The sequence below is a fragment of the Mobula birostris genome, chromosome 9 (genome assembly GCF_030028105.1).
Source record: "Mobula birostris isolate sMobBir1 chromosome 9, sMobBir1.hap1, whole genome shotgun sequence".
NCBI classification, from domain to species: domain Eukaryota; kingdom Metazoa; phylum Chordata; class Chondrichthyes; order Myliobatiformes; family Myliobatidae; genus Mobula; species Mobula birostris.
The window spans coordinates 124,830,450-124,857,310 of record NC_092378.1 but is presented as its reverse complement, the minus strand read 5'-3'; the positions used below and the strand labels follow the sequence as shown (position 1 = coordinate 124,857,310).

The 26,861-nt window shown below is 40.2% G+C and overlaps 1 protein-coding gene across 1 annotated transcript in view; it reads left to right on the top strand.

The window, feature by feature from the left end:
- Positions 1 to 26,861, top strand: part of LOC140203458 (transmembrane protein 114) — a 119,649-nt gene that overhangs the window by 79,876 nt on the left and 12,912 nt on the right. The gene's annotated exons all lie outside the window — the stretch shown is intronic.

Below are 26,861 nucleotides of genomic sequence, written 5' to 3'. Positions count from 1 at the left end.
TGCTTAGGTTTTTCCACCATGGCCTCTATCACCAACTAGGACAAGGGCAGTGGGTAAATGGAAACATCACCATCTGCAAGTTCTCCTTGAAATCTCTCACTCTCTTTACTTAAAGTATACCACTGCCCCTTCGTTGTCACTGGATCTCAATAATGGAGCACCCTGTCTAGCAACATTATGAGTCTACCCTCACTAGAAGGATTGCAACGGTTCTAGAAGCCGGCTATCACAAACTTCACAAAGGAAGTTAGGAGCAGGAAATAAACTCTGGACTTTAGTGTGGCGCATTGATCCCGAACAATAAATAATTAAGGAGAAGTCTTGACGCTGTTTCTTCTGAGAGACATTGCTGCTTAATAAAGAGGGATTAAATTGGTTTATACTATATGATCAGTACTTATATACTTCTTGTGACTTTCAATTCTATTGCTTCCTCACATAAATATCAGCAATTTTATTGCATTGGATTAGATTTGTGATACTTCCATTGACAAAGTCAATTTACAATTAACCTGTTTCATGCCTTGTTAAAACTTTGAAGGAAAATTGTCTGGCTTTTAATATTTGTCTTTCAACCTTTTAAACTGAATAGCCTGCATTAAAAGAATGCCCCCCACCCTTCCTTAAGATGCATTCGTTTATGGGTTTTGTCCTAGTTACAATCATTATTTAGCATTTAATATGGGTGCTGATTCCTACAGCATCTCCTGAACAATATAAATAGCAATTGGGATGTCTCAAAAGCCTCACTTTAATGATCATATGTTCAGGATTAATTTGTGCATCTGATAAACAATTACAAACGATCAAAGCTGCTTCAGACCACAAAATTTGAAAGGCAAATAAGACAGCATTGAAATATTGAAGAGAAATTATTCTGAAGTTCTAAGGTCATTGAAGTACCAGGTAAACAATCAACTTTAAATGATCCCCTTTGTCTTCAGAGCTTTGCTTTAATTAATCCAAGCTGAGAAACAATGTTCATTTCACACAACAGGGAATGTTACCTATCTGTAAAACCACATTAATGTAACCCCCTCACTGGGCTCGTATGTAAACTTGGTTTAATAGGCTGCTCTGCTAACAGCCATGGGACTCAGTGGTGAAAAGGCCAACTTTCATAAAGGATATAAACCTAGGGTCAATATGATTTGGTATTCAATCAAAGGGGAATGATGTGATGCTCCAGTTAGAGAAACCTCGATTTGAGTGAATGCAGTGTAAATACTGCCCATACACAATTGTTGGATGGCAAGATAGAACAAAATGTACACCGCATAAATTTATAAAGGAAGTATATTTACAAATTTCAGCTTTATCAAACAGTTGGTAGGAAAGAGAACCATATTCCAAACTTCACTCAAGATGAATCTTGAACAAATGGGCTCTCTCTTGGAAGTAATGGCCCTTCCTTCTTGGAGCCATTCATCTGCACAAAGCACTTTGTGCATTGGAGAGGTTCCTTCCCATGGCATTCTCAGTCATCTTCTGTCCTGTCTTTCCACAGCTCCTGCCAAAGTGACCCATGATCCATACTGTCTGTCATCAAAACTCTCTCTGTCCCACTCTCTCTAGAACTTACTCCCAATTTCACCATCCTGATCGGCTGACGCAACATTCCTAAATTCCTAAGCGGAACAGCAGGACTCTTATATCTAGCCAAAACCAAAACATTCTACCATCAGGACACACTGCTTTTGCAGAAAACTGCTGAAATGAAATGCCTACAGAATAGCAGTATAAATCTTAACCTGGGCATTACACTCTCCCCCCCCCCCCCCCCACCAAAAATAGTAATGTCCTCATGAATTTGTAACTTCTGAATTTCGTGATTTCAGGACCCCCTATCCATTTGTAAATAGAAGTAGCATATCTCAAATTGGGAAATAGATAAAATGCTCTGTTTCTCAGGTGCATCCTCTGCCAGCCTTGTTTAGGGTTTCCTAACTCTCTGAGAACTTCTTATCTCATCTTCAGCTTCTCCAGCTTCAGGCACACCCTGTGGCCTTTCCAGTCCACTAGAGGCTGCCCCCCCCCCCCCCCCCCGTCTACCACTCGTATATTCCGCTGGCTCAGGTTGCCCTGCCCCATGACGGAACTTAGCTTCCTTCAGTTTAAGCAGGTGCTGCCAAACATTTTCAACCTCCACCGGTGCTAAATGGCTAGACATCTTTCGGAAAGGGGTGTACTTGGTTACTCTAATAATATGGCAAGTAGTCTTCGAACAACCAGCATCAGACTCATCAGTAGAAAAGACATCTTCATGTTCAAATATCTTCCTAGTTAATTTCCTTTTCTACTCCTTGGGTATCGGTGAGTCATCAAAGTTGCCTGACTTCAATGTCAATGTCCTCAATCTAGGAGACTGTTTCTCTTCTATTTCCTCAGGAAAACCAGACACTACCCCCACAGGAAATAGAGGGGCAATCAGCAAACCAACGTTGGAGGGTAACATCTCTTACTGAGGTGTTCCTGCTAATCGCTGTCATTCTGTTAGTGTACATGGCCAAAGATTTCTGCAGTTCAGGCCTCACCAACTCTCCTGCAGGTAAGTGTAACTCTTCTTCCTGATCATCAGGAACATCCCCCTGGCTGGGTGGTTGTTGGGCATTCTGGCAAATTTGGGATTCCCGCCACTCCAGCTACCTTTCCAGGACATAATATGACAGGTTTAGACTCGATGTACCACACAGTTCCTCATTGTTGCTCATCATCCTGCTTAAGAAAGACTTGCACCTTCTCAAAAGCAGCTCTGAAGACAGAGTGAATGGACAAGGTTTTCAAAAACTTCTCTCCATTTCTATCCCTGCATGCTCCCATGAGCCTTCTTACAATGGAAGTATTCATTCCCACAAGAATGGAAGCTCCACCCTTTTCAACAGGATCTGGACAGACTAACACTGGAGTGTCAATAGTCTCAGTTACTTCCACATCTGCTTCCGAAAACTCTAGTTTCAATGACAAGTAACCATTGTACAGGTACTCATCAGTACTAAGGCCCCAAATCTCAAGGGCACTGAGTGGCGTCAAAGGTAAATGCGTCAACTACCATTGCAAAAGGATCGGTAAAGTAACTTGAAGACTTGTATCAATTAGGGCTCTAGCATAAATACCTTCAATCCATATGGATACACCAGAGCTTGGTCCCACTAAACCTTCAGAAATAGTGTTCTGCACTTTAGCATTTCCCTTGATACACTGATTTGAATGTATCTTCTCTGAGACACCAGCCCATTACTTTACTGGGTTCCTCTGTAGTTTTGCTCCTTTTACTTCTCTGGTTGATTAACCATTAACTTACCCCTCACAGTCTCGCTCCACTGTTGGAACAGAAAATACCAGTCACCTCTCTAGACAAGAGACCCTTTTCAGCAGCAGTCTGCTACATTGTAAGTCCTACAGTGGATCACGTTTCCCAATGGATGTATCAGTTTTAGCTGAAACATCAGCATACATTCATTGAATCAGCTCAGCTCGAAGGTTTTCTACCTCTTTCCTCAAAAGCTCAATCTCCGTGGCATCAGGGGTCACCTTGGCAACGGAAGCTACCACTGAAGATGTGACATTTTTTGGAAATGTTCTGGTTCTCAATCCTGTTTTCCTCCTCTCTAACTTCACAGAGTGACTTGGTAAAAGATGGAGGAGGGCACATCTTGCAGGTCATTCGAGTGTGTAGAGCAATCACGTCATGTGACTACGCGCCCTCACAACTTGCTCCATCCTTGAGCAATTTCTCACAAATAGTTGAATACCCACTTTGTGGCAAAACCAATGCAGCAGTTTCTCCTGCCAGAAAATGTAGGCAGACGGCTCCTCTTACTCCTTCTGGAACATGTGCCTAAACTTCATTATCAGATCAGCTGCACTTCTAGCAGTGTCAAAAGCATCTTTCAGAACTTGCAGATAATTAGCTGACATGGTTAATGGATTTTTTTTTTGCCTTTAGGAACCTCACTATACAGCTGCCAGACACTTTAAACTCTCTACCAGTCTCTGTTTTTTTCATATTATCTGAGCACTTCCATTCATCCAGTAACTGAGTTGTCTGTTCAGCCCAAGCCTCAGATTCTTCTTCCCCATCAGTTGTGGGCTTGACTCCAGAGAACAGTCCCAGCCTACAGTGACTTTGGCTCTCTGCAGGTACATCTGCAATTATCAACCAATACTGTAATAGGCAAAATCAGCTCAGAATTTAAGTCAGTCACTGAAGGACTTATTAGATCTTTCACATCACACAACTCTTTTTCCCTCACTTTGCAGAAACAAGAACAATTTGTCCTTAAAGTCTTTGCCCTCAGCTACATGACCCCCCCCACTCTAAAAATATGGACTGCCCATGCCCCCCCCCCCCTCTCCAGCGTCTCCCAACCTATCAGGCAGCACGACTTCAGTCAGGTCACTGCTCACACGACATCCTTTCCAGCTTTTTGGTCAAAACGCCGTTGAAACAGCGTAACTTTTCCCAAATGTTTTACAGAACTCAGCACTCTGAGTAACCCTTCATCCGGAATTTGGACATCCACCCCACTCAACACGCAGGCATTATTTGTGGATAATCTCATTGACTCACACCAAACCTCAATACCTGTGGTGTCCATGATAAAGTACCTTAATCACTTATCCCTGACACTAGCTTAAACACAGGCTTAAGTACACAGACTATTAAACCAACTCTAAAACAGCAGTTACACCATCTGAGAAATCCCTGCATTGAAGGCCCCCGCAAATGTAACCCCCTCACCGGGCTCATACGGAAACTTGGCTTGCTAGCCGGCTCTGCTAACGGCCAGGGACTCAGTGGTGAGAAGGCGACTTTTCATAAACAATGTATGTCTAGGGTCGGTATGATTTGGGATTCAACCAAACGGGAACATTGTGATGTTCCAATCAAAGCAGCTCATTTTGAGCGATCTCTGTGTAAATACTGCCCATACACAATTATTGGTTGGCAAGATATAACAAATTGTACATTGCATTAATTTATAAAGCAAGTATATTTACAAATTTCAACTTTATTGAACAGTTGGTAGGAAAGAGAAAAGAATAAAATAAAAGGGCCCTTTACAGATAACCCCGTCCAACTAAGCACATTAAGTTGGAGTCTATCCTGGAGTTGTCTTTTCACTCAAACAGTGGACACACGGTCCGTGTGAAAGCACACACCATATTCCGAACTTTGCTCGAAATCCATCTCGAACAAATGGGCTCTCTCTCAGGAGTATTGCCCAATCCTTCTTAGAGCCATTCATCTGCACAAATCACTTTGAGCAATGAGAATGTTCCTTCCCACAGGATTCTCAGCCATCTTCCCTCCTGTCCTCTCTGCAGTTCCTGCCAAAATGATCCATGAACCACACTGTCTGTCATGAAAGCTCTCTCCGCCCTGCTCTCTCCAGAACTTCCTCCTGATTGGCTGACACAACATTCCTAAGCGGAACACCGGATCTCCTATCTTTAGCCGAAATGAAAACGTTCTACTAGCGGGGCACTCTGTTTTTGCAGAAAACTGCTGAAGTGAAAGACCTACAGCATAGCAGTATAAACGTTGACTAGGGCTTTACACTAAGAAGATAGGATCATGTGGATATATGTGACTAGTTTGAGGAAATTTTTATATTATCTATTATTGGGAAATGAATGAATGAAACTTATTTCAGTCAGTACAAACATAACAAAAAGCATCATTTTCAACGATGATTTCATAGGACAAAATTACAACAAAAAACATAGATATTCTTTAAAACAGACTGAAAGGGTGTAGGCTGTTAGGGTATGGTTTGATAATTTGTTAGTATCAAACCACATCTTTAAAATTTTTAGTTCTTTCTCCACTGTATCCAAAAGTTGTTTCAGATGTTCCCCACTACAAGATATAGTTGAATCATCAGCGAATAGTGTGGGCACATGGCCAAGTGGTTAAGGCATTCAACTAGCGATCTGAAGGTCATGAGTTCGAGCCCCAGTCAAGGCAACGTGTTGTGTCTTTGATCAAGGCACTTAATCACACAGTGCTCTGCGATGACACTGGTGCCAAGCTGTATGGGTCCTAATGCCCTTCCCTTGGACAACATCAGTGTCGTGGAGAGGGGAGACTTGCAGCATGGGCAACTGCTGGTCTTCCATACAACCTTACCCAGGCCTGCACCCTGGAGAGTGAAGACTTTCCAGGTGCAGATCCAAGGTCTCGCAAGACTAACGGATGCCTTTATCAGCAAATAATATATATTTTAATGTCTGGCAGACCATACATATATTGTTTATATACAAGATGAACAGCAATGGTCCAAGCACTGAACCTTGTGGAACCCCACAAGTTCTCAAAAGTTTGAACCTGAGTTGTTTATATGTGATATACTGATACCTGTCTTCCAAATAACTACTTAACCAGTCATGTGCCACCCCTCTAACACCATATCTTTCTAATTTTGTTAATAATAATTTATGGTCAATGGTGTCAAATGCTGTTTTTAGGTCAACAAATATTCCCACTGTGTATTCATTTCTTTCTATAGCGTTTGATATTTCTTTCACAAAATCTATTAATGCTATTGTAGTGGTTTTGTTTCTTTCTGAAACCATATTGCTGTTCACAGAGTATATTATGTTTTGTTAAGAAATTATTTAACCTTATTACAAATATTTTTTCCAATATTTTGGAAAACTGTGAGAGCAAAGAAACTGGTCTATAATTTGAAAATACATGTTTATCTCCAGCTTTGTGTATTGGAATGACCATGGCTATTTTCATTCTGTTAGGAAATTTTCCAGCAATCAAAGATTGATTACAAATATGAGTCAGTGGTTTCGTAACACAGTCAATGATGTTTTTAATTAAATACATATCATATCCATTCCAATCTGTTGATTTCTTGCTCTTTGATTTATATACTATATCAATTATTTCTTTTTCCTCAGTTGCTCTAATAAACATAGTGTAAGTGTTTATATTGAAAATATTACTATTTACTCCAACTTTATTGCTGGGTTCAGTAATTGATTTAGCTAATTTAGTTCCCACATTAGCAAAGAAATCATTAAACCTATCTACAACCAAATTAGTATCCTTTATTACCATATCATTGTTTAAATTAAAGTAATATGGGTAAATTGTTTTTCTTATATCCTTTTTAATAATTTCATTTAAAACTCTCCAAGTATTTTTAATATTATTTCTATTATTCTCCAATAATTTACTATAATAACTTCTTTTACTAGATCTCATAATACTTGTTAACTTATTTTTATATACAGGGGTATCTTGTATTTAATTTCAGCTTCCTTTGTTCTATGTTTTAAGAATTTCTTATATAATACATTTTTCTTTTTACAAACATTTTGTCTTCCCTTTGTTAACCAAGGCTTATCAATATACTTCTCTTTGTCAACTTTTTTAACTAGTGGGCAATGATTATCATACAAATTAGTTATTACAGAAACAAATGCTTCATAGGCTTCATCTACATCATCAACATAACCTGTATTCTTGTTTAATTAACTCCTCCTTAAGAGATTTAATGGTACCTTCTGTTATATGTCAAATGAACCTACTAGTTTTAGTTTCATTATTAGTCATGATTCAGCTCTCAAAAGCTACAAAAACAGGCAGGTGATCGCTAACATCATTTATGAGTAAACCTCCTGTTATTTTCCCATCAGTAACATTTTCAAATATGTTATCAATAAGTGTAGCACTATTTACAGTTATCCTGCTTGGTTGTATGATTGAAGGATCATGCAAAACATTGTAATGATAAAATTTGTTATTTGTGTATGCCCATGAGGATTTAACAAGTCAATATTAAAATCCCCACAGACAAAAAAACACCTTCTTATTGTTAATGTTATCATATAACCCAGCCAACTTATCTTTAAATGTATCTATGTTGGATCCTGGGGTTCTATATAGTTTATAATTATATTTTTTGATCTCTGAAGTTTAATTTCTGCAGTCGCACGTTCCATAATATTGTCTAAGGCAAAAGACATATTTTCAACGATTTCACTTTTGTAAGACGATTTGATATACTGTATAGTGCAACTCCCCCTCCCCTTTTATTAAGCCTATTAATGAAAAATAAATCATATCTTTCAATCTCAACCATAGCAATTGCTCTTCATTTAGCCAAGTCTCAGAAACAGCTGTTACAGTAAAGTTCTTATGATATAAATTCAAACAATCCTGGATTTTTAAAAGATTCATAGAGGCTTCTACTATTAAAATGTATTATTGATATAGTTCCATCCATATTCATATTTCTTTTGAACTGCTCTTCAGTGTAGTAATTGCACTGTCGATACATGCTGATTGTCTGGATCAATATCATTTTCAATATTATAGAATCTATGCTCTCTGTAATCAAATGTTTTAAAATAGAGATCCTCCACCTCTGTACTTCCGATCTGCAAGTCAGTTCCCGTCATCCAGAAGTAAAGATTTTGCTCAAATTAGTGAAAGTACTCTTACTCCGATCAAATGGTTCCATAATAAAAACAGTTATCATACTTACTCAGCTGAATGATATAGTGCACACATTGGAATCTTGGAAGTTAAATATCTTTTAAGAATTGGGCAGGTATATTTCAAACTGCTAGGAAAGTTGAAATTCAAAGTTCAAAGTAAATTTATATCAAGGTTATTATCACCATATACTACATTGAGATTCATTTTCTTGCAGGCATTCACAGTAAAACAAATGCAATAGAATCAATGAAAAACCACACAAAGACTGACAAACAACCAATGAGCAAAAGAAGACAAACTATTCAAATAAATAAGTAGATAGGTAGATAGATAAATAATACTGAGAACATGAGTTGTAGAGTGCTTGAAAGTGAGTTCAGAGGTTGTGTAATAAGTTCAGAGTTGTGGGATGTAGATATCCATGCTGGTACAGGAGCCTGATGATTGACAGCTAATAACTGTTCCTGAATCTGGTGGTATGGGCCCTAAGGCTCCCCTTGTACCTTCTTCCTGATGGCAGCAGTGAGAAGAGAGCACAGACTGGATGGTGGGGCTTTGTTGATGATGTATGGCAGTGCTCCTTGTAGAAGTGCTCAATGGTAGGGAAGGCTTTGCCTGTGATAGACTGGGCTGTATTCACCAATTTCTGTAGACTTTTCTGTCCTTGGGCATTGGTGTTTACATGCCAGGCCGTGAAGCAACCAGTCAAGATACTTTCCACCGTTACTCTGTGCATCTATAGAAGTTTGTCAAAGTTTTAGGTGCATGCCACATCTGTGAAAGCTTTTAAGAAAGCAGAGGTACTGTCATGCCTTCTTTGTGAGGCACTGATGTGTTGGTCCTAAGACAGATTCTCCGATATAATAATGCCAGGGAATTTAAAATTCCTGACTCTCTCCACCTCTGATGTCCCAGTGAGGATGGGCTCATGGACCTCCATTTTCTCCTTCCTGTAATCAATAATCAGTTACGTATTTGGTTTTGCTGATGTTGTGTGATAGATCATTGTTGTGGCACCATTCAACCAATTGCGACATGGTAGTGTAGTAGTTAGCACAACATTTTACAGTACCAGCGACCCAGGTTCATTTTGTGCTTCTCCCAATGACCGCGTGGGTTTCCTCTAGGTTCTCTGGTTTCCTCCCACAGTCCAAAGACATACCGGTTTGGAGGTTAATTGGTCATTGTAAATTGTCCTGTGATTAGGCCAGGATTAAATTGGGGTGCTGGGCGGAGTATCGACCGGCCAGAAGGGCCGGAAGGACCTACTCTGCGCTGTGTCTCAATAAATAAGTAAATTTTTAATCTCCCCCCTATATGTCGATTTGTCACCACCTTTGATTTGGCCAACAACTGTGATGTTGACAGCAAATTTAAATATGGTATTGGAGCTGTGCTTAGCCACACAGTCATAAGAGTAAAGTGAGCAGAAGAAGGGGCTAAACACACAGCCTTATGGTGCACTTGTCCTGCTGACGATGCTGGAGGGGCTGTTATGGCCAATCCATACTGACTGGGGTCTGCAGTGAGGAAATCGATAATCCATTTGCATATGGAGATATCAAGGCCTAGGTCTTGGAGCTTAATGACTAGTTTTGAAGGGATGATCGTGTTAAATGCTGAGCTGTAGTCAATGAAGGATATCCTGATGTATACATCATTATGATCTACGTTAGTTCAGATGTTGAATCTTTCAATAATTGTTCATTCCTTAATTATGAATAGACTACCAGCACAGGGTAGGTTTGTCCAAAGAGTTGGCCAGTTACACATTTACCAGGGAAGCATAAAAGCTGCCTCTTCAGTTATGCTTAAAAGCCTGTACTTTGCTGTAGAAGACATATAATGGCTGTAGCAGTAATGGATGCTATTTTCTCACAATGGGAAAACTGAGATACGTAGGCCACATTGCTATTTCTGATGCTATGATATAGAGGCTTCAGTAAACGCACAAAAGAACATTGTTCCATTTGAGCCAAGGGCCATTCACCAGTAAGCACCCAAGCTAAAATGAAGGTTCCCAAAAAGTCTTTACACACTGACACTGATCCCTCATCTTAAGTCTTAAGGTGGGAAAGTTAAAGGCAAGGGATATTAAGCATGTTTTTGTGCAAGTATAACGTAAGAGATGGGCGCAGTAAGAAATGTTGCTTAATGAATTAGTCTTGCCTTTTTCATAATGGCTAAGATGCTTTAGTGGTCAGATACACTGACCAGTACAAAACCTTTCTTTTCATGTATGGTGCAGGTATTTAGATGCCATCTACAGTACCGTAACCTCCAAGGAACTCTGCTATTAAGAAGAAGCAGCAGAGAAGCATTGTATTTCTTAAATGATAAGAGAGTGGGTGGTATTGATGTTCAAAGCAAGATAGGTAAGCTTGTTCACAAGTTTCTGAAAACCAAAATGTAGCTGCAACAGTGATTAGGAAGGCAAATTGTGCATTGGGCCTTACTATGGGACAATTTGAATACAGGCATTCCAAGGTATGACAACAATTATAGGTTTTAGATAAGACTTGCATCTGGGAAATTATGTACAATTTTTGGTCTTCGTACCTAAGAAATTGTGTATTTGCCCAGGAAATGTAGTGAAGATTCATAAGATTGTTTCTTGGATAGTGAATTTGTTGTATGAGGAAAGGCTAAGGAGACTATTTCTGTGTTCTTTACACTAATATCAAAATGATTGAACTAAATTATGTATACGCTCAGTGGATACTTTATTAGGTACACCTGTACACATGCTCATTAACGCAAATATCTAATCAGCCAATCATGTGGCAGCAGCTCAATGCATTAAAGCAGGGGTCCCCAACCTCTTTTGCACCGTGGACCGGTTTAATATTGACAATATTCTTGCAGACCGGCCTACCGGGGGGAGGGGTGTGTTCAAGTAGGGTTAAACTCATCTCAACATGTCCTTTACAGTTCGGGTTGCCAACTTTCTCACTCTCAAATAAGGGGCAAAAGTAGCAGTCCTGACGAAGGGTCCCGGCCCGAAACGTCGACTGTACCTCTTCCTATAGATACTGCCTGGGCATTTTTTGTGTGTGTTGATGGGACACTTGTTTACCCCGAGAAAAACTACCATGACCATGAAGCCTTGTGCGGGCACCTGTGTGTGCATGTGTGACATGTACATATGTGACGTGTGCATGCGCATACATGCCGATTTTTTTTCCCCACAAATTGGTTTGACTTAATCTTCCTGACTACACTGTACATACATTATTTCTACTTTATATAGGCTGTGTATTTATCATATCATTCCTGCTTTTACTATATGTTAGAGTTATTTTAGGCTTTATGAGTATTTGGTAGGTTATTTTTTGGGTCTAGGAATGCTGAAAAATTTTTCCCATATGAATTAATGATAATTGCTTCTTCGTTTTATGCCATTTCGGCACGAAAGGTTTCATAGAGGCACTCTACCTTAGCAGGGAAAATACGGGACAAAGCAATTTAGCCCAATATACGGGATGTCCCGGCAAATACGGGACAGTTGGCAACCCTATGTTCAAGTTCAACAGTGCGTGACAGGGAATGAGGAAAGGTGCAGCTGACTCATATCGTTTCCTCACGGCCCGGTAGCACATGCTTTGTGGCCCGGTACCGGTCCGCGGCCCAGTGGTTGGGGACCGCTGCTTTAAAGCATGCAGGCATGATCAAGGGGTTCAGTTGCTGTTCATACTAAACATCAGAATGGGGAAGAAATGTTATCTAAGCAACTTTAACTGTGGAATGATTGTTGGTGTCAGATGGGGTGCTTTGTGTATCTCAGAAACTACTGATCTCCTGGGACTTCCATGCACAACAGCCTCTAGAGTTTAACGTAGAATGATGCAAAAAGCACAAAAACATCCAGAAAGTGGCAGCTCTGTGAGCAAAACACCTTGTTAATGAGAGAGGACAGAGCAGAATTGCCAGCTGGTTCAAGCTGACAGGGAGGTGACAGTAACTCAAATAACCATACATTATAACAGTGATGTGCAGAAGAGCATCTCTGAATGCACAACATGCCGAACGTTAATAGATGGGCTACAGCAGCAGAGGACCACGAACATACACTCAGTGGCTACTTCATTAGGTATAGGAGTTAACTAATAAAGTGGCGACTGAGTACAGATTTTAGAAGGATGAATGTTAGGATGGGAGACAGCTTACTCTCCAGGCCATAAAATGGATGAACTGCCGGCCATCACCTAGGTCTCATTATGTATAAAGTGCTAGGAGCATTATGCTGTTTACCTTTTAACTTGTTCGTAAGTGCACCTTATTATTTGTTAATTTATTGGTAGTAATAGTACTTATATGTCAGACCCTTAAGGTTGTTGTATACAGAGGTGGAGGGAGGTGGTGATGGGGATAAACTCCCACTACCTATAAAATACTCCCAATGGCATGCATCTCAAATAGCCTTGAACAACCAAGTCCAGGTCCTTCACGAACATGAGAAATCTGCAAATGCTGGACATCCAAACCAACACACACAAAATGCTGGAGGAACTCAGCAGGCTGGGTGGCATCTATGGAAAAGAGTAAATGCTCGACGTCAACTGTTTACTCTTTTCCATAGATGCTGCCTGCCCTGCTGAGTTCCTCCAGCGTTTTGTGTGCATTCCTGTCCTTCACGTGTGACTGGGCTATCAAGTCTGGTGGAACCATTTCTACTGATAAGAGAAGGGGCAAAATTGAGTTTCTGCCACCTTAAAACTAGTTGCTTCGAAAACATGGGGCTCGTCAGCTGTAGTTGGCAGCTCACCTGGAAAAGGAAAACTCTTATTTCAAACCTCCACTGTCTCACTCATGGGGAAGGCTTTGACAGTAAACCCAGAGGGAAAAATCCAGAGCTGGAGTCCCTAAAGTGGTCCTACATTCAGTTCAAACTGACTGGCAACTCCTGTGATGCTGTTGGTGCCAAACTATCTTGCTTTCTGCTGTTCCTTTGGACTCGTCAGCTGTGTGGAGAGGGAGAGCCTGATGCTTGGTCAACAGCTTGCTCTCCATATCATACTGCCCTGGCTTGTGTCTAACAGCTAGGATGCAACATCCATGATCGATCCCAACCAGTAGAGGCCTACTATTGCCACTGTACTGCCTACAGTATGTGTTGTGTATGTGAGTTACATGTACTGTGTTGTGCACCTTGGTCTGGAGGAATGTTATTTTGTTTGGTGGTATACATATGTGGTGTGGGCAGGTGGCCAAGTGATTAAGGCATTCGACTAGTGATCTGAAGGTCGTGAGTTAGAGCCCCAGCTGAGGCAGCGTGTTGTGTCCTTGAGCAAGGCACTTAACCACACAGTGTTCTGCGACGACACTGGTGCCAAGCTTTATCGGCCCTTGCCCTTCTCTTGGACAACATCAGTGTTGTGGAGAGCGGAGACTTGCAACATGGGCAACTGCCGGTCTTCCATACAACTATATCCAGGCCTGCACCCTGGGGAGTGAAGACTTTCCAGGCGCAGATCCATGGTCTCACAAGACTAACGGATGCCTTTAATACATACGAACGGTTAAGTGACAATAAACTGAACTTAAATTTCGCCTTGAGATTTTATTGAAACTTGCTACATTCCTTAAGGGACCCCAGGATGAGGAATTATAGAGGTGACAAGGAGTAGTCTGCTTTGGACCAAAGTGAGGAGCAATTGCTTCAATCAGAGGATACAGAATCGGTGGGGTGTGCAATTTTGAAGGGTTGTGGAGACTCACTTATTGAGTTCATTTAGATCAGAAATCAATAGATATGGGGATTGTGTAGGAAAATGTAAATAAGGTAGAAGATCCTGTTTAATGGCAGAGTAGGCTTGAGCTTTTGCTCCAGTTTCTTATGAGTGTAAATATAGAAAATATGGCAATGCAAGACAATGAAAATGTTGCCTCTTACATAGGTTGGGAAATTTCCATGGTATTTATTTGTTTTTTTTTAAATTTCAGGCAAGGAATATTGCATTCAAGTACACAAATTCCATTTTTCTGTTTCAAAGTATATGACCTTTTTTAGTGTCACACACAAAATGCTGGAGGAACTCAACAGGCCAGGAAGCCTCTGTGGAAAAGAGTACAGTCGATGTTTTGGGCTGGGACCCTTCAGCAGGACTGGAGATGAAAAGATGAGGAGTAGAGTTAACTGGTGGGGGAAGGAAAGGGAGAAACACAGGTGATAGGTGAAACTGGGAGGGGGAAGGGTGAAGTAAAGAGCTGGGAAGTGATTGGTGAAAGAGGTACAGGGCTGGAGAACGGGAATCTAACAGGAAAGGACGGAAGGCATTGGAAGAAAGAAAATGGGGAAGGAGAACCAGAGGGAGGTGATGGGCAGGCAAGGAGATAAGTGAGAGAGGGAAAAGGGGATGGGGAATGGTGAAGGGGGGGCATTACCGGAAGTTCGAAACATTGATGTTCATGCCATCAGGTTGGAGGCTACCCGGACGGAATATAAGGTGGTTTTCCTCCAACCTGAGTATGGCCTCATCGCAACAGTAGAAGAGGCCATGGATAGCCAGATCAGAACAGGAATGGGAATTGGAATTAAAATGGATGGCCGCTGTTGTTTCTGGCAGACAGAACTTAGGTGCTCAGTGAAGCGGTGTCTCAATCGTTATCGGTCTCACTGATACACAGAAGGACACGTCAGGAGCACTGCACACAGTATATGACCCCAACAGACTCACAGGTAAAGTGTTGCATCAACTGGAAGGACTGTTCGGGGCCCTGAATAGTAATGAGGAAGGAGGTGTAGGGGCAGGTGTGGCACTTGCTGGCAGGCCTTTAGTGCAATAGTTTATATGGTTCAACAATTTTATAAGGATGATTTTGGGGTGATTATAAAGCAGGATATATCTTCATTTATAAGGCTACATTCATAAGGTTTGAGGTGGAAATCTTTTCAAAGATATGTTGACATATTAAAATAAGACTGTGTTATTGGATCTACATTGGTTATGGGAACAAATCAGTTGGTGGGAAACTGGATGCATTATTACAGTGACTGAGGTATCACCCTCTACCTATGAGTTCTGCTCTACAGCTGGAGCCTCACAAACCTGATGTTAATACATAATAAATTTCCGTTTCTGTTCTGTACTGTTAACTTAATTTACTGATCATAAATGTTTCTGTTTGGAAAGATCAGAGCTAGAAAATACAGTTCATGCAAGGTGTTACTTTTTGATTAAACTTAACAGCATCAGCAAAAAGTGGTATTTTCAAAATAGGCTCCCCACTGACTGCAGTTTCTGTGACGTGAGATGATCAAAGAATGTCAGCAACTTCAAAGAAGCTTGTGATAGTTGGAAAAGATTGAATCACTTCAGAATTAGAGACATCCATTCATAGTCTTTATCTCATGATATCATGTCAATTTAATACTCTATTACCTTATCATATGGTGGTTTATGTGGTTTGGAGTTAGAACTTAATTTGAGACAATCTAAGGGTTTTTTGAAACCTCACCCTTTCTGGAAGTGTACAAATAGAAGGCTAGTATAAAGGATGCTCATAATTGCACTTTTGGCTCAGGCTTCTGTGTACATTTCTTTGAAAAAATTCTGAAGTGCTTGAGGCATTAATATTGAAGCAATCATCTTCACACAAAAGAAGCAATAATGTCAGTAGATTTGGTGATTCTTATCAAAACACTGGGGGAAATGCATCTGTGAAAATGTTCCACTTTAACTGGAAAATACTTAATGTAATAATATTTATGCAATCCAGTACATTTCATAATTAGAATTATGGTACTCTGAATTATCATAGCTTAATTTCACCTGCATTTAAAACCATAGACCCCGATCATTTCATAATCTGAATTTGATTAGAAAAATATATATCCTCATTTCCTTTGTGCTAAGCTATTGGGAATTTAGGAACAGGAATAGCTCATTCAAACGATCAAGCTCACTTCACTATTCAATTATATTAGCCTGATTCCATCTACCTGGTTTTGCATCATATCTAACGATGTTTTACTTCACTCAAAGAGCTTGGGTTTGAAAGCTCTACTGGCATTGCGTCCACAGTTCTTCAGGGTTAGAATTCCAACTTTCCAAGTTTTATCTGGATAATTGCTTCCTGAATTGTCTCCTATTTTAATGGAAATATAGAGCTATAGAACATAGAAACAAGCCTTTTGACCCACCACATTACTGCAATTATTGAGTACCCAACTATACTGATCACGATCCTATTTTTCAGCACTTGATCTGTGGCCTTGCCAATTCCATTTCTCATGTAGATATTTTATAAATGTTTGTGTTCTGCTTTCTCATCATTTGTTCCACCACTGGAATCAGGAGTTCGTGCAGCTCTCATTTGAATGTTCTGTGTTGTCTCAGATTCATCATTCGTGGTTAAAATGATTAATTTTGCCTTTTGCTAGCCTTTCTCCAAAATGTATGCATTGCTCCTTTTGTGGTTCAATAGTATGAAGCCAAGAAATAAACTGAATATTGATTACTGGATCAGATCGTGATGCAGTGTTTTGACGCAAAATATCAGCAGGTCCTTTCCTCTCTTTAGCAGATAGTTTGTTACTCCAGATTCCAGCATCAGCAGTGTCTTGTGCCTCCATGAATTTTCTGATGGCAGAGTCTAAAGTCTTTCTTTGGTATCAGTTCAGTGACTTTCCAGACACGCATTAGTTTGCAGTCCTGTACTCATCTCTATATATACTGTACATCTCGAGTATAATTTGTCCTGACAGTTGTAATACTGTTGTTTAGAATTGTGATCAAATATTATATGGGCTGTCATATACTTGAGTCAGATATTACATGGAGCACCATTTTTCTATTTAGAATACGAACACATAGGCACCTAGATGATTTTTTCCATTAATGTCTTTATATATCTCAATAATACATTCATCATGCTGTCAGATAATCCCGGTTAATCACCAAACAATATGTTTTTCTTTGAAACTTAATCATTTCACATCTGGTTGTTTGAGAAAATAAGCATTTTACTTACAATTCCTCACTGCAGATATTAATACTAAAATTAAAAGTTTATTCAGAACTTTTCTAGGAATATGAAGGTTGATACAATCCTCTAGTCACCAGTATTCTGGTTGAGTTAACCCAATGTTATTTTAGCTGTTTACTTCATTTTGATATTGTGTGCACAGGGCAGAAAATTACAAATCTACTGAATCAATCTTTAATGATGTCCTTTGTGATATTGAATTGTGATTCTGATGCTTGCTTTAACTTTGTTAATCCAATAAGCATGTACTTATTTTAGGAGAGACCAAAAAATACCCGCAAGAACATCTTGGAGGAATTTAGCTATGCAGTTTGAAATCACAGATTGAAAATGGAAGTGATTGAAATGTTCAGTCACATTTTTATTCATTATTTATTTATTAAAATACAGCACAGAATGGGTCCTTCTGAAAAAAATCATTGGACTTGGGCATGGTGCCGGAGGACTGGAAAATTGCAAATGTCACTCCACTCCTTAAGAAAGGAGGAAAGCAGCAGAAAGGAAATTATAGACCAGTTAGCCTGATATCAGTGGTTGGGAAGATGTTAGAGTCAATTGTTAAGGATGAGGTGATGGGGTACTTGGTGACACAGGACAAGATAGTACAAAGTCAGCATAATTTCCTTCAGGGAAAATCCTGCCTGACGAACCTGTGGGAATTCTTTGAAGAGATTACGAGTAGGATGGATAAAGGGGATGCAGTGGATGTTGTATATTTGGACTTTCAGAAGGCCTTTGACAATGTGCCACACATGAGGCTGCTTACCAAGTTAAGAGCCCGCGGTATTACAGGAAAGTTACTAACATGGTTAAAGCATTGGCTGATTGGTAGGAGGCAGTGAGTGGAAATAAAAGGATCCTTTTCCGGTTGGCTGCCAGTGACCAGTGGTGTTGTCCACAGGGGTCAGTGTTGGGACCACTTATTTTCATACTGTATATAAATGATTTAGCTGATGGAATAGATGGTTTTGTTGCCAAGTTTGCAGATGGTACGAAGACTGGTGGAGGAGCAGGTAGTATTGAGGAAACAGGTAGGCTGCAGAAGGACTTAGACATATTAGGAGAATGGGCAAGAATGTGGCAAATGAAATACAATGTTGGAAAATGCACGGTCATGCACTTTGGTAGTAGAAATAAATGTACGGACTGTTTTCTAAGCGGGGAGAAAATCCAAAAATCTGAGATGCAAAGTGACTTGGGAGACCTTGTGAAGAACAACCTAAAGCTTAACTTGCAGGTTGGGTCAGTGGTGAGGAAGACTAATGACATGTTAGCATTCATTTGAAGAGGCCCAGAATACAAGAGCAGGGATGTGACGCTGAGGTTTTATAAGGCACTGGTGAGGCCTCGCCTTGAGTGTTGTGAACAGTTTTGGGCCCCTCATCTTAGAAAATGAACGTCCAGAGGATGTTCACAAAAATAATTTCAGGAATGAAAGTGTTATCGTACGAGGGATGTTTGCTGGCTCTGCGTCTGTACTCACTGGAATTCAGAAGGATGAAGGGGAATCTCATTGGAACCTTTCGAATGTTGAAAGGCCTAGACAGAGTAGATGTGGGAAGGATGTTTCCCATGGTGGGAGAGTCTATGACAAGAAGGCACAGGCTCAGGATAGAGGGACGCCCTTTCAAAACAGAGATGCGGAGAAATTTCTTTAGTCAAAGGGGGTGAATTTGTGGAATTTGTTGCCACATGCAGCTGTGGAGGCCAGGTCATTTGGTGCATTTAAGGCAGAGATTGATAGGTTCTTGACTGGACATGGCATCAAAGGTTACGTGGAGAAGGCCAAAAACTGGGGTTGAGGAAGAGAAAGAAAAAGATCAGCCGTGATTGTATGGTGGAGCAGACTCGATGGGCCAGATGGCCTAATTCTGCTCCTATGTCTGATGGTCTTATGGCCTTTGAGCACACCAATCCCCCCATTTAACTCTAGCCTAATCACGGGACTATTTATAATGACCAATTGGCCTACCAACTTATACGTCTTTGGACTGTGGGACAGCACCCACGTGGTTATGGGGAGAATGAACAGGCAAGTAGGCAGCAGCAGGAATTGAACCCAGGTCACCTATACTGTAAAGCATTGTGCTAACCACTACACTACCATGCCATTTGGTTCCTAGCATACAGTATAACACCTACTCAGTGCTCATTTAGCACACAATGGTGACATCAGCTGCTGTGCACTGGATATTCAACTTCATTGCTTCCACGGTGGCATATAGGCTTCTTCTTCTTCATGTGCCTTGTGCTTGGGCGATCATGGCTCTCCACATCGAACAATCCCTCGCAGCACCAATGATATCTCGCACACTTAGATCTGTTAGTTCTTTCACAGCGTCCATATATTTTCTTCTTTGCCTTCCTCTTCCACGTTTCCCAGGCATACGGCCTTGTAATGTAAGGCATTCTGTTTCTCCCTTTCTGATAACATGGCCCAGGAACTTAAGTTTCCCCTCATTTAATGTTCTCATTAAAGATCTTTTTGTATAGGCACATTGGAGTACTGTCTCATTAGTTACCCTATCTCTATATGATATTTTCAGCATACTTCTAAGAAACCATATTTCTGTTGCTTCTAAGTTCCTTTGGAGTTCTGGTGTTATAGTCCATGTTTCAGAAGCATACAGCAAGATTGACCAGACGTAACATTTTAGTAGCCTAAGCCTTGTTGTCATAGAAATGTGTCTGTTGGTAAAAATGAGTTTCATTTTTTGGAAGTTGGTTTCAGCAATGGCAATTCTTCTTTTTATTTCTACTTTACTTCCAGCATCTTGTGATACAAAGCTACCAAGGTAATTAAAGCTGGTCTTTTGTTCAATCTCTTGGTTACCGAAGTACAATTGGCAGTTGGGAGTATCCTGCTGTTCTGATATTACCATACATTTGTTTTTTTTCACAGTTGATGGTTAGACCAAAATCTGCACTTGTTTGTACTACTTTGTCTAGGAGGATTTGTAGGTCTTCTGCAGCACTTGCTATTAGAGTGGTATCGTCTGCATATCTTATATTGTTGATGTTAACACCTCCAATTTTTATCCCATCTAGGTCTTCTATTTCTCTGAGAATCATTTCACTATAGATACTGTGTTAAATGATTCCGGTGAGGCAACACATCCCTGTCTAACATCTCTTTGAGTTTTAGTTCAACTGCTTATATTATCATCAGTTTTTACCGCCGCCATTTGGTTCCAATATAAATTTTGAAGCAGTTGTTGGTCCCTTCTGTCAATGTTTAGTTTAGCAAGAATTTGAAATAATTTTTCATGTTGCACTTTGTCGAATGCTTTAGTGAAATTGATAAAACATAAAAAGACATCATTTTGATATTCAATTGCCCTTTCTGAAAGCATTCATAGTATGAAAATTGTGTTCCTAGTTCCTCTATCTTCAAAAAATCCATATTGTAGTTTAGAAGTTTCTGGCCTTAACTTGTTTTTAATTGAACTCAGAATAATTCTCAACAAAATCTTTATTATGTGACTCATAAGACTGATTGTTCTATAATTTTTGCAGCCAATAGTTCCAGGAATTTTTGGCAGAGTTATAAATACTTATTTCAAGAGATCGTCAGGCAATACACCAGACTCATATATGCCAGTAAACAGTTCAAAAAGAATATCTATGCCCAGATCTTCTAGAGCTTGTATCATTTCCACTGTAATTTCATCAGGTCCAGTGGCTTTACCATGTTTCATGATTTTCATTGCTTTATTTATTTCCTCCTATATCTGGGAGTTCCCCTCTATTATCTTCAAAAATCTGCTCTATATACTGAATTCACCTCTCACATACTTTATTTGGATCTGTTGGTATGGATCCATCTGCTGATCTTATGCATCCTGTAGAGGAGGTTTTCTTAATTCCAGTAATTTCCTTAATTTTCTTGTGCATTTCTTTGCTGTTGTTAACATGGCCTTCTACTTCATTGCATTTTTGAGTCAGCCATTGTTCTGTTGCAATATTGCACAATTGTCTGATCTGTCTGTCTAGTTCTCTGTATTGCACTTCATTATTCTTCACTAATCTTCTTTGTTCCATCAGATCTAGAAATTCTTTGGTTATCCACCTCTTGTTGGTGCGTTGGATTTCTTGCACTGGGATTATCTCCTCTGCTGATTGCTGTATAGCATATTTAAATCTGTCCCAAATAGTTGTTTCGTTTTCACTGACGTGTTCTTCTACAGCTGTTTTGAATTGCTGCTTAAGTATGCTATCATTTTTAAGTTCTCCCAACATATACTTCTTTCTCTTTTTTCTATGTTTCAGTTTCTTTAATTTTGTTTTGATGGTAGCTATTACTGGATGGTGATCTGAACCACAGTCTGCTCCTGGGTTGGCTTTAGAATTTGTGATATTATTTCTGAAGTATTCATTGATGGTAACGAAATCTATTTGGTTCCTTGTTCTATCTCCAGGGCTAATCCAAGTACACGATCTATGTGGACCTACCAAGTATTGGTGATCACTTGGTTGCTTCTGACACACCAATCAGTTAAACCCTTCTCCATTTTCATTTTTTCTCCCTTAATCCCAAAGGTCCTATGATGTTATTAACCATTTCCTGTCCAACTTTGGCGTTAAAATTTCCCATGAGTAGTTTTATATTGTGAGATTTACATTGCTCATAAGCACTGTCGAGATCTTCATAAGACTTGTTGATACCCTCTTCATCTGCATCATTTGTTGGCGCATAGGTTTGAATTATGCTAATGTTAAAAGGGTTACCCCTTAATTTAACTAAAAGCAGCCGGTCGGATAGCGCCAAAAATCCCATAAGACATTTTGATACTTGTTTGCTTAAAATAATTCCAACTCCATACATATGCTGTTGACCTCCAGAATACATTATCAGAGAACTATCCTTAGTGAATTTGCCACTGTCGGTCCATCTAATTTCTGACAGGCCTAAGATATCAACTTCCAACCTTTTCATTTCATTTAATGTGTTGTCTAACTTTCCTTTCTGATGAAGTGTACAGATGATCCATGTTGCTACTCTTAGCCTTTCCCTATTGCTTACAGTCTCTGGATGACAGTCTGGTGTCACCTGCAGCACATGACTACCCCAACCGAGCGAGGTGTTGTTCTGTTGATTAGAATCAACTCCATTCATGTTGTTGTCTGGTTATCTTCTTTTGTTTCTTTCCATGATTGATTAGGCAGAAATTTCAACGGTGGTTTGCCGTTGTCTTCTGTTGCCGCAGTGCTCATCTAACTAGAGCATTTGTCCTTTACTGGTGTTCCCGATTGGGAATCATACACTAGACATCGCCCAACCTTTGCTGTTGTTGTACAAAGACAATCCTCCACCAAAGCCTGGAATCCATCTCCCTGCTGCCGAAGACTTCAGTGATTTTAGGTGACACCACCACCACTGGTCTGGTTATTTTTCTGGCGCCAAACACTTGCCATAGACAGAGCTCCTTCAGTGAGACAGGGTGCACCCCGACCTAAATCCTACGTGAAGGCCGAGTTGTGTTGGGTGGGAGAAGCTATATAATCGATATTGGCATTTCCTGATATTTAGTCAGGACCCAATCACCCCATACACCCTGCTATATAGGCATGATACAAAAATATGTCACTTGTGCACACATTGTTTCAGGTAACTTGATTGCAATACTTTAGATCTCTTCTCCTTCCTTGTCCTCTACATATATGCCACATCCTGTAAATCTCTCTCCATCCTGAAATGATGATGATCCATCAACAAAGATCTTTAAAGAGGAACTTTCCGCTTGCATGACTTTATTTTCCTCTCCTGATTTTAAGATGGTAATGGATGGTCCATTCCGTACTTGTGCTACTGTCACCTGACACCCATGAAGTTAAATTGTCAGTGAGCATAGTTGTACTGTTAACTCTTTTAACAGCGAGATTGCCACCCTGTAATAGCAATGTCCATCAGGCTTGTCGAGTTTGACTGACTGTCCCATCCTTCATATGTCCATCCAGTTTAGGTCGGCATGGTAGCATTGTGGTTAGCTCAACACTTCTACAGTGCATTGATGGGGGTTCAATTCCTGCTGCAGCCTGTAAGGAGTCTGTGACTGTGGGGGCTTCCTCCGGGTGCTCGCGCTGGTTTTCTCCCATAGTCTACAGACTCACCGGTTTGCAGGTTAAATGGTCGCTGTAAATTGTCCCATGCTTTGGAGAGGATTAAATTGGGGGATTGCTGGGTGGCAGGGCTCGAAGGACTGAAAGGGTATATTTGGCACTGTACCTCAAAAACATGAAATAAAAATGGTGTATTCTCTGTTAAAGTGGTCATTGGACTAAAACCTACAACATAAGTGAAATGTTTAACTGCTGAAAACACTGCTAATAGATGACTCTAAATGTTGTGTATGTTTGTTCTACTGGACTAACTGGGAATGAAGAGGTTAACACACGAGGAGAGTTTGGCAGCTTTGGGCCTGTACGCACTGGAATTTAGAAGAATGCGCGAGGATCTCATTGAAATTTACCAAGTGTTGGAAGGACCAGATAGGATGAATGCGTAGACGATGTTTTCTTCAGTGGGGGTATCCAGAACTAGATGGCACAGCCTCAAAACTGAGGGACAACCTTTTAGAATGGAGGAATTCTTTTAATCTGTGGAAGGCTCTGCCCCAGACTGCGGTGGAGGCCAGGACCCTTTTAGGACAGAGATTAGGAAAAACTTCTTCACACAGAGAGTGGTGAATCTGTGGAATTCTCTGCCACAGGAAACAGTTGAGGCCAGTTCATTGGCTATATTTAAGAGGGAGTTAGATATGGCCCTTGTGGCTACGGGGGTCAGGGGGTATGGAGGGAAGGCTGGGGCGGGGTTCTGAGTTGGATGATCAGCCATGATCATAATGAATGGCGGTGCAGGTTCGAAGGGCCGAATGGCCTACTCCTGCACCTATTTTCTATGTTTCTATGTTTCTATATATTTAAGGTGAAAGTTGATTGTTTCCTGATCGGTCAGGGCATCAAAGGATATGGCAAGAAGGGGGTGTATAGAGTTCAGTGGGATTTGGTATCAGCCATGATGGAGTGATGGAGCAGACTGGATGGGCTGAATGGCCTAATTCTGCTCCTACGTCTTATGTTCTTATAGTCTTATGTGGAACAAACAGAGATAAAGCAATCCAAGGGCATGCAGATTGTATAACATTGCATTGGAAGCCTTGGGGGCAGATGACATGGGGAGGAAGAAAGAAGTTATCCACCTACAATGGGCTAAGAAATATGTTAAGGTAGCAAATCCTGCACCAGGTGAAATCGTGGATGCTCCCAGTGTTTCAGAAAACAATATATGCAGGAAGTATCTCCAGATGCAACAGCTTGAGCTCTGCATTTCGGAGTGGAAATGGCAGCTTGAATCACTGTGGAGATTGTGAGATGGTGCAGGATGGAGGGCTTTAGATTTCTGAGGCAATGGAACCTGTGCAGAACAGAGCTCAGGAGGGCCAGGACCCACATCCATACAGAAGTGATTGCTTGCACTAATGTGGAGGGTTAAAATAGCCTGGTAGGGACATGGGAATCTTGAAGAGAGTTCAAAAGGTAAGAAAATAGGTAAAAGATAAAGGAAAATAATAGATGGAAAAAGCAAGTTCAATAGGAATGGGGCTCAATGAACAGAAAATATGTTAAAAGTGACAAAATTAAAGGGACTATATCTAAATGTTTTCAGAAATCACAAAAGGGCAAATGAATTAATGGCACAAGTTGATGTGAAAGTGTACGATCTCTATTTGCATAATGGAGATTTGATTGCAGGGTGACCAAAGCTGGCATTTAAATATCCCAGTATATTTAATATTTAAGAAGGACAGATGAAAAGAAAAAAAGTGGGCAGTGTAACACTGTTAAAAAAGGAGATCAGTACAGTAGTGAGAAATGACCTTGGTGATGAAGAAATGGAATTAATTTGGGTTAAGCTAAGAAATAACAAAAGGAAGTAAATATTGTTGTAAATTATTTATAGACCATAAAATAGTACTTGTAATATTGGACATGAAAACAATTGGAAAATCCAAATTGTGTGTAATGTGGTAATGGGCTAATTATAGGGTATTTTGACCTACATAAACTGTATTAAGGAGTAAGATGATTTCTAGAAGCAACACAGAATTCTTTTCTACCTCAACACATTGAGGAAAATGGTTATTTTGAAGCTCATTTTGCGAATTTAAAAAGAGTGCATTGAAAATCTTGTTTTGTGATCAGCATTTTAGGGAACTGGTCTCTCTGCCGGCATTTGCACTGTGGAATAGTTACAATCCCTGTATTTATGCAGGGAGAGTTGCTGGGAAGAGATTCAGTATATCATAATAACACCTAGAGTCATGCAGAAGTGGGAGAAGGCTCATTTTGCACTGGTTTTGTGTACAGGAGCAGCTTAATTGTGTGTCATGGGTTTAGATAGAATCTATGAGTTTAATAAGCTACACTGATTATCCCAAGGTAGGGCAAATGCTAAAAAGTGCCAAGTGAATGGAACCAAAGAGTTGGATTGCTCCTTCCATTAGGCATTGCACACCTGTACACTTACAGAATTGAATCAGTTGTGATAATTAAATGCTGTGCTGGAAGGATGATTGAATTCATTAAGGCTGTATAAAAAGAAATGTTGAATAACCTGTGAATGCCAGGCATTAATTTGCTTTCTGAAAGCTGATAATTACACTTAATTTGTTTGAATTGAGTTACACAGTAAATCATAATTTGACTTGTTCGGAGGAACTTGAAGATGAGGCCCTTGACTGTTTCCACACTGTCACCTGCTGGGAAACTGCTGCATGTCCTCATAGGCAGGGGGCCTTTCTTTTTTTTCCAAGCTCAGCTTTCTAATGTGGCAGTGGAAACTTCTGGAGGTAAAAGAGTCTGGAGTAAGATAAACTTCCAGCCAATATTCTTCGTTTAGCTTCTTGTCATAAACTGGAGCCAGTCTTAAGTTATTGACATAAATAACTAGCAGTAAGCAGTCTGAAGTTAAAAGGACAGTTTTGTAAATAAGCACACTATCAGTAGAGCTGTTGCTGGCCCACAGCACCTGAACTGATTCCTCACGAGTTGCAGTGTTGGAAAATGCGGTTATTTAATTTGGCTTCTTTCAAACCAGACATGCTGCCTAATTGATTGAGTTCAAGGAAGCTTGCAGACCAGATTGATATTATCACTTAGCACATCAAATAGCTGATATGTTAATTGTCAGTAGTTCTTTCAGCTTTACAGCATTAATTGTAGGTGTCCGTGAACTGTGTCCACTGATGCTTTTAGACCATTGGTGCAAAAAGGTGTCTGGAAAAAAACACCAGTGTGTGAAGTCACCTAAGTGGCACAAGAACATTAGAAACATAGAGAGAAGCCAGGTTTATCAGAAATGGTTAAGGAACATCAAGAGGAATGATAGAAACAAGGAGTGAACTAGAATCCA